Source organism: Lactuca serriola, chromosome 1 (assembly GCF_051521515.1).
Source record: "Lactuca serriola cultivar US96UC23 chromosome 1, Lser_US96UC23_V15, whole genome shotgun sequence".
Lineage (NCBI taxonomy): Eukaryota > Viridiplantae > Streptophyta > Magnoliopsida > Asterales > Asteraceae > Lactuca > Lactuca serriola.
In genome coordinates, this window is record NC_136408.1 from 55,111,157 (window position 1) to 55,130,604 (window position 19,448).

Consider the following 19,448-nt stretch of genomic DNA (forward strand, 5'->3'; position numbering starts at 1 on the left):
ATGGTGGTTGGTGCACTTATAGCCACCATCTTGTTTGCAGTTGTTTTTACAATCCAGGTTGTTACAACCAAAATGGTCTTCCAATATACCCTCCCAAAAGGACTCTTCATATCATTTGCCATAATGCATGCCGTTTCTTTAGTTTTATCTTCGACTTTAATCTTTGGGTTCTTATTCATCCTTACATCTCGTTATGCTTAGTAGCATTTTTTTAAAAGCAATACCCAAAAAAATATTGATTTTTCTTGGAACACTTTTCCTCTTAATAATGATGGTAGCAATTCTTATTTGCATATTTGTTGTTATGCTTATGATTTCATATGCAAAACTACATTCTTCTCTTTTAATGGATTGGTTTCATCCAACATGTTGTTCAATACATCTCTTCAAATCGTTGAGACGATTGTTTTTCTATGAAAATCCCATATTGTAATGTTATGATTGAATTTGAGCTTCCATTTATAGATTTTGATTATGTTTCTTTGAAGAATGCAGTTAATATGTAGGTTAGAACTATTTCTATTGTGTAAATTCTATTCATCACATATTTTCTAGTTTATTTCTTGGGTTTATTAAAATACAAATTTTCTTGTTGTATCCATTTACATAGAGTAATATGGTTTTCTTTTCTCTTTTTTTTGGAACGACGAGTAGATAGGTAAGTTATTGAACCCAAGAGTTATATCTTTTAATTACAAGAGTTTCTTAATTTGATATTTTTCAAATACCAAAACTTGTGGGTAAGTTTTGTAACTCTTGAAAACTTTTGGTTTTTCATAACTAATGAGTTAATGTGGTTTTTATGAAAAAAAAATCATGTTTCATACTTGAGGACAAGTTATAAAAGACTTTAAGAAAATTTAAATCAATATTTTAACAAATAAAAAGTTTCATATAATTTTTCTATGATCTAGTTAAACTCATAAGTCAAGACAACTCATATCAACAATTTACAAGAAATAAGCCTATCATATAAACTAATACAAATCTTGTAATTTTCACAATTATCTTTTGATTGGAAGAGGATCATCATTATTAAATCAGAAAATACAATTTTTATGATTACAAAATAGTTTTTGGTAATGATCCTAGTCCAATCTTTGGCCAAAAACTCGAAATTCTGCAACCTCAAGAACCAACTCGATGAGTGCATGAACCTGATTTGTCGAGTTGCCCTTTTACTGAGTGAACTCGTCGAATCAGCTAGTGGATCCGGCGAGTTCATCAGTCAGAGGCCAGAAAATTGATTTTTTCCAACTTTGAAAATTAATAAGCATCAAATATAATAGAAAACAATCCTAGTCTCTAATACCACTATTGTGTTTTGTATAATAAAACATCCTATAGTGCACATATAATCCTAAATGCGTTGGATCTTTGTTTTCTCTAATTATACATGCAATATTGATTCCAAAGCATGAAACCTACAACTAGCATACAATTAACATAAACAACATAGAATTCAATTATAAAATTACCTCTTTGTTGTAGCTTGTAGTTTTGGCCTTTAAGAACTTAGCACCTCAAATGTGATACCTTAAATTGTTCACAAAAACCATAAACAAATGGAGGACTTTTGAGAGAGGCTACTAGCACACAAAATCGGTTATCACTCTTCTTAGAATGCATTGGGGCTGATTTTGGTGACTATGGGTTCCTTTTATAGTGTGGCAAAGTCTAGGGTTACATCCATGCAAACGCTAATGCACATGATGCTTCATATTACTTAGGCTCCATGGGTTAAACCTCCATGGATGATCCATGTTGGTTTAGCCCTTCCTAAATAACCATGGATCATTGACCCATACTATAAGAATCATTGATTCACTTAATCAATACCCGTATATTTAATTAGTCTTTTTGATCACTAAATTAATTCCAAATTAATTTTTTTATGAATACTAATTAATTAACATGATTTTATATTAATATATTAGAACTTATAATATATTAACAAATCATAAATAACCTCTTCTCAAAAGTTCATCCTATCAAATTGCTCTGGTGAAGGCAACCCAAATAGAACATGTTACTCTCGGGTCAAGTACATACCAATTATAATTATGGTATTAGACACCTAATCCAACAAGTTCCCCCTCGATTTGAGAGCAACAACATCGTGAATTACCATGGTTCAATTTAAATTATTCTCTTCAAGCTACTTGATTTATACTAAAATATGGATTTATAACTTATATTGTGTTGCAAGAGGTAGAGTCTGTGATTCAACCTTTTTACAAAACATAAAAGAACAATGATGGCGTAACATCACTTGAATTATTCATTTAAAGCCACAAAGATCTAGTGTCAAAAGGTGGGGAGTGGATGAAAGAAACGTCTGGTCAATTCATGGTGGTTGGTGCACTTATAGCCACCATCTTGTTTGCAGTTGTTTTTACAATCCAGGTTGTTACAACCAAAAATGTCTTCCAATATACCCTCCCAAAAGGACTCTTCATATCATTTGCCATAATGCATGCCGTTTCTTTAGTTTTATCTTTGACTTTAATCTTTGGGTTCTTATTCATCCTTACATCTCGTTATGCTTAGTAGCATTTTTTTAAAAGCAATACCCAAAAAAATATTGATTTTTCTTGGAACACTTTTCCTCTTAATAATGATGGTAGCAATTCTTATTTGCATATTTGTTGTTATGCTTATGATTTCATATGCAAAACTACATTCTTCTCTTTTGATGGATTGGTTTCATCCAACATGTTGTTCAATACATCTCTTCAAATCGTTGAGACGATTGTTTTTCTATGAAAATCCCATATTGTAATGTTATGATTGAATTTGAGCTTCCATTTATAGATTTTGATTATGTTTCTTTGAAGAATGCAGTTAATATGTAGGTTAGAACTATTTCTATTGTGTAAATTCTATTCATCACTTATTTTCTAGTTTATTTCTTTGGTTTATTAAAATACAAATTTTCTTGTTGTATCCATTTACATAGATTAATATGGTTTTCTTTTCTCTTTTTTTTTGGAACGACGAGTAGATAGGTAAGTTATTGAACCCAAGAGTTATATCTTTTAATTACAAGAGTTTCTTAATTTGATATTTTTCAAATACCAAAACTTGTGGGTAAGTTTTGTAACTCTTGAAAACTTTTGGTTTTTCATAACTAATGAGTTAATGTGGTTTTTATGAAAAAAAAAATCATGTTTCATACTTGAGGACACGTTATAAAAGACTTTAAGAAAATTTAAATCAATATTTTAACAAATAAAAAGTTTCATATAATTTTTCTATGATCTAGTTAAACTCATAAGTCAAGACAACTCATATCAACAATTTACAAGAAATAAGCCTATCATATAAACTAATACAAATCTTGTAATTTTCACAATTATCTTTTGATTGGAAGAGGATCATCATTATTAAATCAGAAAATACAATTTTTATGATTACAAAATAGTTTTTGGTAATGATCCTAGTCCAATCTTTGGCCAAAAACTCGAAATTCTGCAACCACAAGCACCAACTCGATGAGTGCATGAACCTGATTTGTCGAGTTGCCCTTTTACTGAGTGAACTCGTCGAATCAGCTAGTGGATCCGGCGAGTTCATCAGTCAGAGGCCAGAAAATTGATTTTTTCCAACTTTGAAAATTAATAAGCATCAAATATAATAGAAAACAATCCTAGTCTCTAATACCACTATTGTGTTTTGTATAATAAAACATCCTATAGTGCACATATAATCCTAAATGCGTTGGATCTTTGTTTTCTCTAATTATACATGCAATATTGATTCCAAAGCATGAACCCTACAACTAGCATACAATTAACATAAACAACATATAATTCAATTATAAAATTACCTCTTTGTTGTAGCTTGTAGTTTTGGCCTTTAAGAACTTAGCACCTCAAATGTGATACCTTAAATTGTTCACAAAAACCATAAACAAATGGAGGACTTTTGAGAGAGGCTACTAGCACACAAAATCGGTTATCACTCTTCTTAGAATGCATTGGGGCTGATTTTGGTGACTATGGGTTCCTTTTATAGTGTGGCAAAGTCTAGGGTTACATCCATGCAAACCCTAATGCACATGACGCTTCATATTACTTAGGCTCCATGGGTTAAACCTCCATGGATGATCCATGTTGGTTTAGCCCTTCCTAAATAACCATGGATCATTGACCCATACTATAAGAATCATTGATTTACTTAATCAATACCCGTATATTTAATTAGTCTTTTTGATCACTAAATTAATTCCAAATTAATTTTTTTATCAATACTAATTAATTAACATGATTTTATATTAATATATTAGAACTTATAATATATTAACAAATCATAAATAACCTCTTCTCAAAAGTTCATCCTATCAAATTGCTCTGGTGAAGGCAACCCAAATAGAACATGCTACTCTCGGGTCAAGTACATACCAATTATAATTATGGTATTAGACACCTAATCCAACAAGTTCCCCCTCGATTTGAGAGCAACAACATCGTGAATTACCATGGTTCAATTTAAATCATTCTCTTCAAGCTACTTGATTTATACTAAAATATGGATTTATAACTTATATTGTGTTGCAAGAGGTAGAGTCTGTGATTCAACCTTTTTACAAAACATAAAAGAACAATGATGGCGTAACATCACTTGAATTATTCATTTAAAGCCACAAAGATCTAGTGTCAAAAGGTGGGGAGTGGATGAAAGAAACGTCTGGTCAATTCATGGTGGTTGGTGCACTTATAGCCACCATCTTGTTTGCAGTTGTTTTTACAATCCAGGTTGTTACAACCAAAATGGTCTTCCAATATACCCTCCCAAAAGGACTCTTCATATCATTTGCCATAATGCATGCCGTTTCTTTAGTTTTATCTTCGACTTTAATCTTTGGGTTCTTATTCATCCTTACATCTCGTTATGCTTAGTAGCATTTTTTTAAAAGCAATACCCAAAAAAATATTGATTTTTCTTGGAACACTTTTCCTCTTAATAATGATGGTAGCAATTCTTATTTGCATATTTGTTGTTATGCTTATGATATCATATGCAAAACTACATTCTTCTCTTTTGATGGATTGGTTTCATCCAACATGTTGTTCAATACATCTCTTCAAATCGTTGAGACGATTGTTTTTCTATGAAAATCCCATATTGTAATGTTATGATTGAATTTGAGCTTCCATTTATAGATTTTGATTATGTTTCTTTGAAGAATGCAGTTAATATGTAGGTTAGAACTATTTCTATTGTGTAAATTCTATTCATCACATATTTTCTAGTTTATTTCTTGGGTTTATTAAAGTACAAATTTTCTTGTTGTATCCATTTACATAGAGTAATATGGTTTTCTTTTCTCTTTTTTTTGGAACGACGAGTAGATAGGTAAGTTATTGAACCCAAGAGTTATATCTTTTAATTACAAGAGTTTCTTAATTTGATATTTTTCAAATACCAAAACTTGTGGGTAAGTTTTGTAACTCTTGAAAACTTTTGGTTTTTCATAACTAATGAGTTAATGTGGTTTTTATGAAAAAAAAAATCATGTTTCATACTTGAGGACAAGTTATAAAAGACTTTAAGAAAATTTAAATCAATATTTTAACAAATAAAAAGTTTCATATAATTTTTCTATGATCTAGTTAAACTCATAAGTCAAGACAACTCATATCAACAATTTACAAGAAATAAGCCTATCATATAAACTAATACAAATCTTGTAATTTTCACAATTATCTTTTGATTGGAAGAGGATCATCATTATTAAATCAGAAAATACAATTTTTATGATTACAAAATAGTTTTTGGTAATGATCCTAGTCCAATCTTTGGCCAAAAACTCGAAATTCTGCAACCTCAAGCACCAACTCGATGAGTGCATGAACCTGATTTGTCGAGTTGCCCTTTTACTGAGTGAACTCGTCGAATCAGCTAGTGGATCCGGCGAGTTCATCAGTCAGAGGCCAGAAAATTGATTTTTTCCAACTTTGAAAATTAATAAGCATCAAATATAATAGAAAACAATCCTAGTCTCTAATACCACTATTGTGTTTTGTATAATAAAACATCCTATAGTGCACATATAATCCTAAATGCGTTGGATCTTTGTTTTCTCTAATTATACATGCAATATTGATTCCAAAGCATGAACCCTACAACTAGCATACAATTAACATAAACAACATATAATTCAATTATAAAATTACCTCTTTGTTGTAGCTTGTAGTTTTGGCCTTTAAGAACTTAGCACCTCAAATGTGATACCTTAAATTGTTCACAAAAACCATAAACAAATGGAGGACTTTTGAGAGAGGCTACTAGCACACAAAATCGGTTATCACTCTTCTTAGAATGCATTGGGGCTGATTTTGGTGACTATGGGTTCCTTTTATAGTGTGGCAAAGTCTAGGGTTACATCCATGCAAACCCTAATGCACATGACGCTTCATATTACTTAGGCTCCATGGGTTAAACCTCCATGGATGATCCATGTTGGTTTAGCCCTTCCTAAATAACCATGGATCATTGACCCATACTATAAGAATCATTGATTTACTTAATCAATACCCGTATATTTAATTAGTCTTTTTGATCACTAAATTAATTCCAAATTAATTTTTTTATCAATACTAATTAATTAACATGATTTTATATTAATATATTAGAACTTATAATATATTAACAAATCATAAATAACCTCTTCTCAAAAGTTCATCCTATCAAATTGCTCTGGTGAAGGCAACCCAAATAGAACATGCTACTCTCGGGTCAAGTACATACCAATTATAATTATGGTATTAGACACCTAATCCAACAAGTTCCCCCTCGATTTGAGAGCAACAACATCGTGAATTACCATGGTTCAATTTAAATCATTCTCTTCAAGCTACTTGATTTATACTAAAATATGGATTTATAACTTATATTGTGTTGCAAGAGGTAGAGTCTGTGATTCAACCTTTTTACAAAACATAAAAGAACAATGATGGCGTAACATCACTTGAATTATTCATTTAAAGCCACAAAGATCTAGTGTCAAAAGGTGGGGAGTGGATGAAAGAAACGTCTGGTCAATTCATGGTGGTTGGTGCACTTATAGCCACCATCTTGTTTGCAGTTGTTTTTACAATCCAGGTTGTTACAACCAAAATGGTCTTCCAATATACCCTCCCAAAAGGACTCTTCATATCATTTGCCATAATGCATGCCGTTTCTTTAGTTTTATCTTCGACTTTAATCTTTGGGTTCTTATTCATCCTTACATCTCGTTATGCTTAGTAGCATTTTTTTAAAAGCAATACCCAAAAAAATATTGATTTTTCTTGGAACACTTTTCCTCTTAATAATGATGGTAGCAATTCTTATTTGCATATTTGTTGTTATGCTTATGATTTCATATGCAAAACTACATTCTTCTCTTTTGATGGATTGGTTTCATCCAACATGTTGTTCAATACATCTCTTCAAATCGTTGAGACGATTGTTTTTCTATGAAAATCCCATATTGTAATGTTATGATTGAATTTGAGCTTCCATTTATAGATTTTGATTATGTTTCTTTGAAGAATGCAGTTAATATGTAGGTTAGAACTATTTCTATTGTGTAAATTCTATTCATCACATATTTTCTAGTTTATTTCTTTGGTTTATTAAAATACAAATTTTCTTGTTGTATCCATTTACATAGAGTAATATGGTTTTCTTTTCTCTTTTTTTTGGAACGACGAGTAGATAGGTAAGTTATTGAACCCAAGAGTTATATCTTTTAATTACAAGAGTTTCTTAATTTGATATTTTTCAAATACCAAAACTTGTGGGTAAGTTTTGTAACTCTTGAAAACTTTTGGTTTTTCATAACTAATGAGTTAATGTGGTTTTTATGAAAAAAAAATCAATTTTCATACTTGAGGACAAGTTATAAAAGACTTTAAGAAAATTTAAATCAATATTTTAACAAATAAAAAGTTTCATATAATTTTTCTATGATCTAGTTAAACTCATAAGTCAAGACAACTCATATCAACAATTTACAAGAAATAAGCCTATCATATAAACTAATACAAATCTTGTAATTTTCACAATTATCTTTTGATTGGAAGAGGATCATCATTATTAAATCAGAAAATACAATTTTTATGATTACAAAATAGTTTTTGGTAATGATCCTAGTCCAATCTTTGGCCAAAAACTCGAAATTCTGCAACCTCAAGCACCAACTCGATGAGTGCATGAACCTGATTTGTCGAGTTGCCCTTTTACTGAGTGAACTCGTCGAATCAGCTAGTGGATCCGGCGAGTTCATCAGTCAGAGGCCAGAAAATTGATTTTTTCCAACTTTGAAAATTAATAAGCATCAAATATAATAGAAAACAATCCTAGTCTCTAATACCACTATTGTGTTTTGTATAATAAAACATCCTATAGTGCACATATAATCCTAAATGCGTTGGATCTTTGTTTTCTCTAATTATACATGCAATATTGATTCCAAAGCATGAACCCTACAACTAGCATACAATTAACATAAACAACATAGAATTCAATTATAAAATTACCTCTTTGTTGTAGCTTGTAGTTTTGGCCTTTAAGAACTTAGAACCTCAAATGTGATACCTTAAATTGTTCACAAAAACCATAAACAAATGGAGGACTTTTGAGAGAGGCTACTAGCACACAAAATCGGTTATCACTCTTCTTAGAATGCATTGGGGCTGATTTTGGTGACTATGGGTTCCTTTTATAGTGTGGCAAAGTCTAGGGTTACATCCATGCAAACCCTAATGCACATGACGCTTCATATTACTTAGGCTCCATGGGTTAAACCTCCATGGATGATCCATGTTGGTTTAGCCCTTCCTAAATAACCATGGATCATTGACCCATACTATAAGAATCATTGATTTACTTAATCAATACCCGTATATTTAATTAGTCTTTTTGATCACTAAATTAATTCCAAATTAATTTTTTTTATCAATACTAATTAATTAACATGATTTTATATTAATATATTAGAACTTATAATATATTAACAAATCATAAATAACCTCTTCTCAAAAGTTCATCCTATCAAATTGCTCTGGTGAAGGCAACCCAAATAGAACATGCTACTCTCGGGTCAAGTACATACCAATTATAATTATGGTATTAGACACCTAATCCAACAAGTTCCCCCTCGATTTGAGAGCAACAACATCGTGAATTACCATGGTTCAATTTAAATCATTCTCTTCAAGCTACTTGATTTATACTAAAATATGGATTTATAACTTATATTGTGTTGCAAGAGGTAGAGTCTGTGATTCAACCTTTTTACAAAACATAAAAGAACAATGATGGCGTAACATCACTTGAATTATTCATTTAAAGCCACAAAGATCTAGTGTCAAAAGGTGGGGAGTGGATGAAAGAAACGTATGGTCAATTCATGCTGGTTGGTGCACTTATAGCCACCATCTTGTTTGCAGTTGTTTTTACAATCCAGGTTGTTACAACCAAAATGGTCTTCCAATATACCCTCCCAAAAGGACTCTTCATATCATTTGCCATAATGCATGCCGTTTCTTTAGTTTTATCTTCGACTTTAATCTTTGGGTTCTTATTCATCCTTACATCTCGTTATGCTTAGTAGCATTTTTTTAAAAGCAATACCCAAAAAAATATTGATTTTTCTTGGAACACTTTTCCTCTTAATAATGATGGTAGCAATTCTTATTTGCATATTTGTTGTTATGCTTATGATTTCATATGCAAAACTACATTCTTCTCTTTTGATGGATTGGTTTCATCCAACATGTTGTTCAATACATCTCTTCAAATCGTTGAGACGATTGTTTTTCTATGAAAATCCCATATTGTAATGTTATGATTGAATTTGAGCTTCCATTTATAGATTTTGATTATGTTTCTTTGAAGAATGCAGTTAATATGTAGGTTAGAACTATTTCTATTGTGTAAATTCTATTCATCACATATTTTCTAGTTTATTTCTTGGGTTTATTAAAATACAAATTTTCTTGTTGTATCCATTTACATAGAGTAATATGGTTTTCTTTTCTCTTTTTTTTGGAACGACGAGTAGATAGGTAAGTTATTGAACCCAAGAGTTATATCTTTTAATTACAAGAGTTTCTTAATTTGATATTTTTCAAATACCAAAACTTGTGGGTAAGTTTTGTAACTCTTGAAAACTTTTGGTTTTTCATAACTAATGAGTTAATGTGGTTTTTATGAAAAAAAAAATCATGTTTCATACTTGAGGACAAGTTATAAAAGACTTTAAGAAAATTTAAATCAATATTTTAACAAATAAAAAGTTTCATATAATTTTTCTATGATCTAGTTAAACTCATAAGTCAAGACAACTCATATCAACAATTTACAAGAAATAAGCCTATCATATAAACTAATACAAATCTTGTAATTTTCACAATTATCTTTTGATTGGAAGAGGATCATCATTATTAAATCAGAAAATACAATTTTTATGATTACAAAATAGTTTTTGGTAATGATCCTAGTCCAATCTTTGGCCAAAAACTCGAAATTCTGCAACCTCAAGCACCAACTCGATGAGTGCATGAACCTGATTTGTCGAGTTGCCCTTTTACTAAGTGAACTCGTCGAATCAGCTAGTGGATCCGGCGAGTTCATCAGTCAGAGGCCAGAAAATTGATTTTTTCCAACTTTGAAAATTAATAAGCATCAAATATAATAGAAAACAATCCTAGTCTCTAATACCACTATTGTGTTTTGTATAATAAAACATCCTATAGTGCACATATAATCCTAAATGCGTTGGATCTTTGTTTTCTCTAATTATACATGCAATATTGATTCCAAAGCATGAACCCTACAACTAGCATACAATTAACATAAACAACATAGAATTCAATTATAAAATTACCTCTTTGTTGTAGCTTGTAGTTTTGGCCTTTAAGAACTTAGCACCTCAAATGTGATACCTTAAATTGTTCACAAAAACCATAAACAAATGGAGGACTTTTGAGAGAGGCTACTAGCACACAAAATCGGTTATCACTCTTCTTAGAATGCATTGGGGCTGATTTTGGTGACTATGGGTTCCTTTTATAGTGTGGCAAAGTCTAGGGTTACATCCATGCAAACCCTAATGCACATGACGCTTCATATTACTTAGGCTCCATGGGTTAAACCTCCATGGATGATCCATGTTGGTTTAGCCCTTCCTAAATAACCATGGATCATTGACCCATACTATAAGAATCATTGATTTACTTAATCAATACCCGTATATTTAATTAGTCTTTTTGATCACTAAATTAATTCCAAATTAATTTTTTTATCAATACTAATTAATTAACATGATTTTATATTAATATATTAGAACTTATAATATATTAACAAATCATAAATAACCTCTTCTCAAAAGTTCATCCTATCAAATTGCTCTGGTGAAGGCAACCCAAATAGAACATGCTACTCTCGGGTCAAGTACATACCAATTATAATTATGGTATTAGACACCTAATCCAACAAGTTCCCCCTCGATTTGAGAGCAACAACATCGTGAATTACCATGGTTCAATTTAAATCATTCTCTTCAAGCTACTTGATTTATACTAAAATATGGATTTATAACTTATATTGTGTTGCAAGAGGTAGAGTCTGTGATTCAACCTTTTTACAAAACATAAAAGAACAATGATGGCGTAACATCACTTGAATTATTCATTTAAAGCCACAAAGATCTAGTGTCAAAAGGTGGGGAGTGGATGAAAGAAACGTATGGTCAATTCATGCTGGTTGGTGCACTTATAGCCACCATCTTGTTTGCAGTTGTTTTTACAATCCAGGTTGTTACAACCAAAATGGTCTTCCAATATACCCTCCCAAAAGGACTCTTCATATCATTTGCCATAATGCATGCCGTTTCTTTAGTTTTATCTTCGACTTTAATCTTTGGGTTCTTATTCATCCTTACATCTCGTTATGCTTAGTAGCATTTTTTTAAAAGCAATACCCAAAAAAATATTGATTTTTCTTGGAACACTTTTCCTCTTAATAATGATGGTAGCAATTCTTATTTGCATATTTGTTGTTATGCTTATGATTTCATATGCAAAACTACATTCTTCTCTTTTGATGGATTGGTTTCATCCAACATGTTGTTCAATACATCTCTTCAAATCGTTGAGACGATTGTTTTTCTATGAAAATCCCATATTGTAATGTTATGATTGAATTTGAGCTTCCATTTATAGATTTTGATTATGTTTCTTTGAAGAATGCAATTAATATGTAGGTTAGAACTATTTCTATTGTGTAAATTCTATTCATCACATATTTTCTAGTTTATTTCTTGGGTTTATTAAAATACAAATTTTCTTGTTGTATCCATTTACATAGAGTAATATGGTTTTCTTTTCTCTTTTTTTTGGAACGACGAGTAGATAGGTAAGTTATTGAACCCAAGAGTTATATCTTTTAATTACAAGAGTTTCTTAATTTGATATTTTTCAAATACCAAAACTTGTGGGTAAGTTTTGTAACTCTTGAAAACTTTTGGTTTTTCATAACTAATGAGTTAATGTGGTTTTTATGAAAAAAAAAATCATGTTTCATACTTGAGGACAAGTTATAAAAGACTTTAAGAAAATTTAAATCAATATTTTAACAAATAAAAAGTTTCATATAATTTTTCTATGATCTAGTTAAACTCATAAGTCAAGACAACTCATATCAACAATTTACAAGAAATAAGCCTATCATATAAACTAATACAAATCTTGTAATTTTCACAATTATCTTTTGATTGGAAGAGGATCATCATTATTAAATCAGAAAATACAATTTTTATGATTACAAAATAGTTTTTGGTAATGATCCTAGTCCAATCTTTGGCCAAAAACTCGAAATTCTGCAACCTCAAGCACCAACTCGATGAGTGCATGAACCTGATTTGTCGAGTTGCCCTTTTACTGAGTGAACTCGTCGAATCAGCTAGTGGATCCGGCGAGTTCATCAGTCAGAGGCCAGAAAATTGATTTTTTCCAACTTTGAAAATTAATAAGCATCAAATATAATAGAAAACAATCCTAGTCTCTAATACCACTATTGTGTTTTGTATAATAAAACATCCTATAGTGCACATATAATCCTAAATGCGTTGGATCTTTGTTTTCTCTAATTATACATGCAATATTGATTCCAAAGCATGAACCCTACAACTAGCATACAATTAACATAAACAACATATAATTCAATTATAAAATTACCTCTTTGTTGTAGCTTGTAGTTTTGGCCTTTAAGAACTTAGCACCTCAAATGTGATACCTTAAATTGTTCACAAAAACCATAAACAAATGGAGGACTTTTGAGAGAGGCTACTAGCACACAAAATCGGTTATCACTCTTCTTAGAATGCATTGGGGCTGATTTTGGTGACTATGGGTTCCTTTTATAGTGTGGCAAAGTCTAGGGTTACATCCATGCAAACCCTAATGCACATGACGCTTCATATTACTTAGGCTCCATAGGTTAAACCTCCATGGATGATCCATGTTGGTTTAGCCCTTCCTAAATAACCATGGATCATTGACCCATACTATAAGAATCATTGATTTACTTAATCAATACCCGTATATTTAATTAGTCTTTTTGATCACTAAATTAATTCCAAATTAATTTTTTTATCAATACTAATTAATTAACATGATTTTATATTAATATATTAGAACTTATAATATATTAACAAATCATAAATAACCTCTTCTCAAAAGTTCATCCTATCAAATTGCTCTGGTGAAGGCAACCCAAATAGAACATGCTACTCTCGGGTCAAGTACATACCAATTATAATTATGGTATTAGACACCTAATCCAACAAGTTCCCCCTCGATTTGAGAGCAACAACATCGTGAATTACCATGGTTCAATTTAAATCATTCTCTTCAAGCTACTTGATTTATACTAAAATATGGATTTATAACTTATATTGTGTTGCAAGAGGTAGAGTCTGTGATTCAACCTTTTTACAAAACATAAAAGAACAATGATGGCGTAACATCACTTGAATTATTCATTTAAAGCCACAAAGATCTAGTGTCAAAAGGTGGGGAGTGGATGAAAGAAACGTCTGGTCCATTCATGGTGGTTGGTGCACTTATAGCCACCATCTTGTTTGCAGTTGTTTTTACAATCCAGGTTGTTACAACCAAAATGGTCTTCCAATATACCCTCCCAAAAGGACTCTTCATATCATTTGCCATAATGATGCCGTTTCTTTAGTTTTATCTTCGACTTTAATCTTTGGGTTCTTATTCATCCTTACATCTCGTTATGCTTAGTAGCATTTTTTTAAAAGCAATACCCAAAAAAATATTGATTTTTCTTGGAACACTTTTCCTCTTAATAATGATGGTAGCAATTCTTATTTGCATATTTGTTGTTATGCTTATGATTTCATATGCAAAACTACATTCTTCTCTTTTGATGGATTGGTTTCATCCAACATGTTGTTCAATACATCTCTTCAAATCGTTGAGACGATTGTTTTTCTATGAAAATCCCATATTGTAATGTTATGATTGAATTTGAGCTTCCATTTATAGATTTTGATTATGTTTCTTTGAAGAATGCAGTTAATATGTAGGTTAGAACTATTTCTATTGTGTAAATTCTATTCATCACATATTTTCTAGTTTATTTCTTGGGTTTATTAAAATACAAATTTTCTTGTTGTATCCATTTACATAGAGTAATATGGTTTTCTTTTCTCTTTTTTTTGGAACGACGAGTAGATAGGTAAGTTATTGAACCCAAGAGTTATATCTTTTAATTACAAGAGTTTCTTAATTTGATATTTTTCAAATACCAAAACTTGTGGGTAAGTTTTGTAACTCTTGAAAACTTTTGGTTTTTCATAACTAATGAGTTAATGTGGTTTTTATGAAAAAAAAATCATGTTTCATACTTGAGGACAAGTTATAAAAGACTTTAAGAAAATTTAAATCAATATTTTAACAAATAAAAAGTTTCATATAATTTTTCTATGATCTAGTTAAACTCATAAGTCAAGACAACTCATATCAACAATTTACAAGAAATAAGCCTATCATATAAACTAATACAAATCTTGTAATTTTCACAATTATCTTTTGATTGGAAGAGGATCATCATTATTAAATCAGAAAATACAATTTTTATGATTACAAAATAGTTTTTGGTAATGATCCTAGTCCAATCTTTGGCCAAAAACTCGAAATTCTGCAACCTCAAGCACCAACTCGATGAGTGCATGAATCTGATTTGTCGAGTTGCCCTTTTACTGAGTGAACTCGTCGAATCAGCTAGTGGATCCGGCGAGTTCATCAGTCAGAGGCCAGAAAATTGATTTTTTCCAACTTTGAAAATTAATAAGCATCAAATATAATAGAAAACAATCCTAGTCTCTAATACCACTATTGTGTTTTGTATAATAAAACATCCTATAGTGCACATATAATCCTAAATGCGTTGGATCTTTGTTTTCTCTAATTATACATGCAATATTGATTCCAAAGCATGAACCCTACAACTAGCATACAATTAACATAAACAACATAGAATTCAATTATAAAATTACCTCTTTGTTGTAGCTTGTAGTTTTGGCCTTTAAGAACTTAGCACCTCAAATGTGATACCTTAAATTGTTCACAAAAACCATAAACAAATGGAGGACTTTTGAGAGAGGCTACTAGCACACAAAATCGGTTATCACTCTTCTTAGAATGCATTGGGGCTGATTTTGGTGACTATGGGTTCCTTTTATAGTGTGGCAAAGTCTAGGGTTACATCCATGCAAACCCTAATGCACATGACGCTTCATATTACTTAGGCTCCATAGGTTAAACCTCCATGGATGATCCATGTTGGTTTAGCCCTTCCTAAATAACCATGGATCATTGACCCATACTATAAGAATCATTGATTTACTTAATCAATACCCGTATATTTAATTAGTCTTTTTGATCACTAAATTAATTCCAAATTAATTTTTTTATCAATACTAATTAATTAACATGATTTTATATTAATATATTAGAACTTATAATATATTAACAAATCATAAATAACCTCTTCTCAAAAGTTCATCCTATCAAATTGCTCTGGTGAAGGCAACCCAAATAGAACATGCTACTCTCGGGTCAAGTACATACCAATTATAATTATGGTATTAGACACCTAATCCAACAAGTTCCCCCTCGATTTGAGAGCAACAACATCGTGAATTACCATGGTTCAATTTAAATCATTCTCTTCAAGCTACTTGATTTATACTAAAATATGGATTTATAACTTATATTGTGTTGCAAGAGGTAGAGTCTGTGATTCAACCTTTTTACAAAACATAAAAGAACAATGATGGCGTAACATCACTTGAATTATTCATTTAAAGCCACAAAGATCTAGTGTCAAAAGGTGGGGAGTGGATGAAAGAAACGTCTGGTCAATTCATGGTGGTTGGTGCACTTATAGCCACCATCTTGTTTGCAGTTGTTTTTACAATCCAGGTTGTTACAACCAAAATGGTCTTCCAATATACCCTCCCAAAAGGACTCTTCATATCATTTGCCATAATGCATGCCGTTTCTTTAGTTTTATCTTCGACTTTAATCTTTGGGTTCTTATTCATCCTTACATCTCGTTATGCTTAGTAGCATTTTTTTAAAAGCAATACCCAAAAAAATATTGATTTTTCTTGGAACACTTTTCCTCTTAATAATGATGGTAGCAATTCTTATTTGCATATTTGTTGTTATGCTTATGATTTCATATGCAAAACTACATTCTTCTCTTTTGATGGATTGGTTTCATCCAACATGTTGTTCAATACATCTCTTCAAATCGTTGAGACGATTGTTTTTCTATGAAAATCCCATATTGTAATGTTATGATTGAATTTGAGCTTCCATTTATAGATTTTGATTATGTTTCTTTGAAGAATGCAGTTAATATGTAGGTTAGAACTATTTCTATTGTGTAAATTCTATTCATCACATATTTTCTAGTTTATTTCTTGGGTTTATTAAAATAGAAATTTTCTTGTTGTATCCATTTACATAGAGTAATATGGTTTTCTTTTCTCTTTTTTTTGGAACGACGAGTAGATAGGTAAGTTATTGAACCCAAGAGTTATATCTTTTAATTACAAGAGTTTCTTAATTTGATATTTTTCAAATACCAAAACTTGTGGGTAAGTTTTGTAACTCTTGAAAACTTTTGGTTTTTCATAACTAATGAGTTAATGTGGTTTTTATGAAAAAAAAAATCATGTTTCATACTTGAGGACAAGTTATAAAAGACTTTAAGAAAATTTAAATCAATATTTTAACAAATAAAAAGTTTCATACAATTTTTCTATGATCTAGTTAAACTCATCAGTCAAGACAACTCATATCAACAATTTACAAGAAATAAGCCTATCACATAAACTAATACAAATCTTGTAATTTTCACAATTATCTTTTGATTGGAAGAGGATCATCATTATTAAATCAGAAAATACAATTTTTATGATTACAAAATAGTTTTTGGTAATGATCCTAGTCCAATCTTTGGCCAAAAACTCGAAATTCTGCAACCTCAAGCACCAACTCGATGAGTGCATGAACCTGATTTGTCGAGTTGCCCTTTTACTGAGTGAACTCGTCGAATCAGCTAGTGGATCCGGCGAGTTCATCAGTCAGAGGCCAGAAAATTGATTTTTTCCAACTTTGAAAATTAATAAGCATCAAATATAATAGAAAACAATCCTAGTCTCTAATACCACTATTGTGTTTTGTATAATAAAACATCCTATAGTGCACATATAATCCTAAATGCGTTGGATCTTTGTTTTCTCTAATTATACATGCAATATTGATTCCAAAGCATGAACCCTACAACTAGCATACAATTAACATAAACAACATAGAATTCAATTATAAAATTACCTCTTTGTTGTAGCTTGTAGTTTTGGCCTTTAAGAACTTAGCACCTCAAATGTGATACCTTAAATTGTTCACAAAAACCATAAACAAATGGAGGACTTTTGAGAGAGGCTACTAGCACACAAAATCGGTTATCACTCTTCTTAGAATGCATTGGGGCTGATTTTGGTGACTATGGGTTCCTTTTATAGTGTGGCAAAGTCTAGGGTTACATCCATGCAAACCCTAATGCACATGACGCTTCATATTACTTAGGCTCCATAGGTTAAACCTCCATGGATGATCCATGTTGGTTTAGCCCTTCCTAAATAACCATGGATCATTGACCCATACTATAAGAATCATTGATTTACTTAATCAATACCCGTATATTTAATTAGTCTTTTTGATCACTAAATTAATTCCAAATTAATTTTTTTATCAATACTAATTAATTAACATGATTTTATATTAATATATTAGAACTTATAATATATTAACAAATCATAAATAACCTCTTCTCAAAAGTTCATCCTATCAAATTGCTCTGGTGAAGGCAACCCAAATAGAACATGCTACTCTCGGGTCAAGTACATATCAATTATAATTATGGTATTAGACACCTAATCCAACAAGTTCCCCCTCGATTTGAGAGCAACAACATCGTGAATTACCATGGTTCAATTTAAATCATTCTCTTCAAGCTACTTGATTTATACTAAAATATGGATTTATAACTTATATTGTGTTGCAAGAGGTAGAGTCTGTGATTCAACCTTTTTACAAAACATAAAAGAACAATGATGGCGTAACATCACTTGAATTATTCATTTAAAGCCACAAAGATCTAGTGTCAAAAGGTGGGGAGTGGATGAAAGAAACGTCTGGTCAATTCATGGTGGTTGGTGCACTTATAGCCACCATCTTGTTTGCAGTTGTTTTTACAATCCAGGTTGTTACAACCAAAATGGTCTTCCAATATACCCTCCCAAAAGGACTCTTCATATCATTTGCCATAATGCATGCCGTTTCTTTAGTTTTATCTTCGACTTTAATCTTTGGGTTCTTATTCATCCTTACATCTCGTTATGCTTAGTAGCATTTTTTTAAAAGCAATACCCAAAAAAATATTGATTTTTCTTGGAACACTTTTCCTCTTAATAATGATGGTAGCAATTCTTATTTGCATATTTGTTGTTATGCTTATGATTTCATATGCAAAACTACATTCTTCTCTTTTGATGGATTGGTTTCATCCAACATGTTGTTCAATACATCTCTTCAAATCGTTGAGACGATTGTTTTTCTATGAAAATCCCATATTGTAATGTTATGATTGAATTTGAGCTTCCATTTATAGATTTTGATTATGTTTCTTTGAAGAATGCAGTTAATATGTAGGTTAGAACTATTTCTATTGTGTAAATTCTATTCATCACATATTTTCTAGTTTATTTCTTGGGTTTATTAAAATAGAAATTTTCTTGTTGTATCCATTTACATAGAGTAATATGGTTTTCTTTTCTCTTTTTTTTGGAACGACGA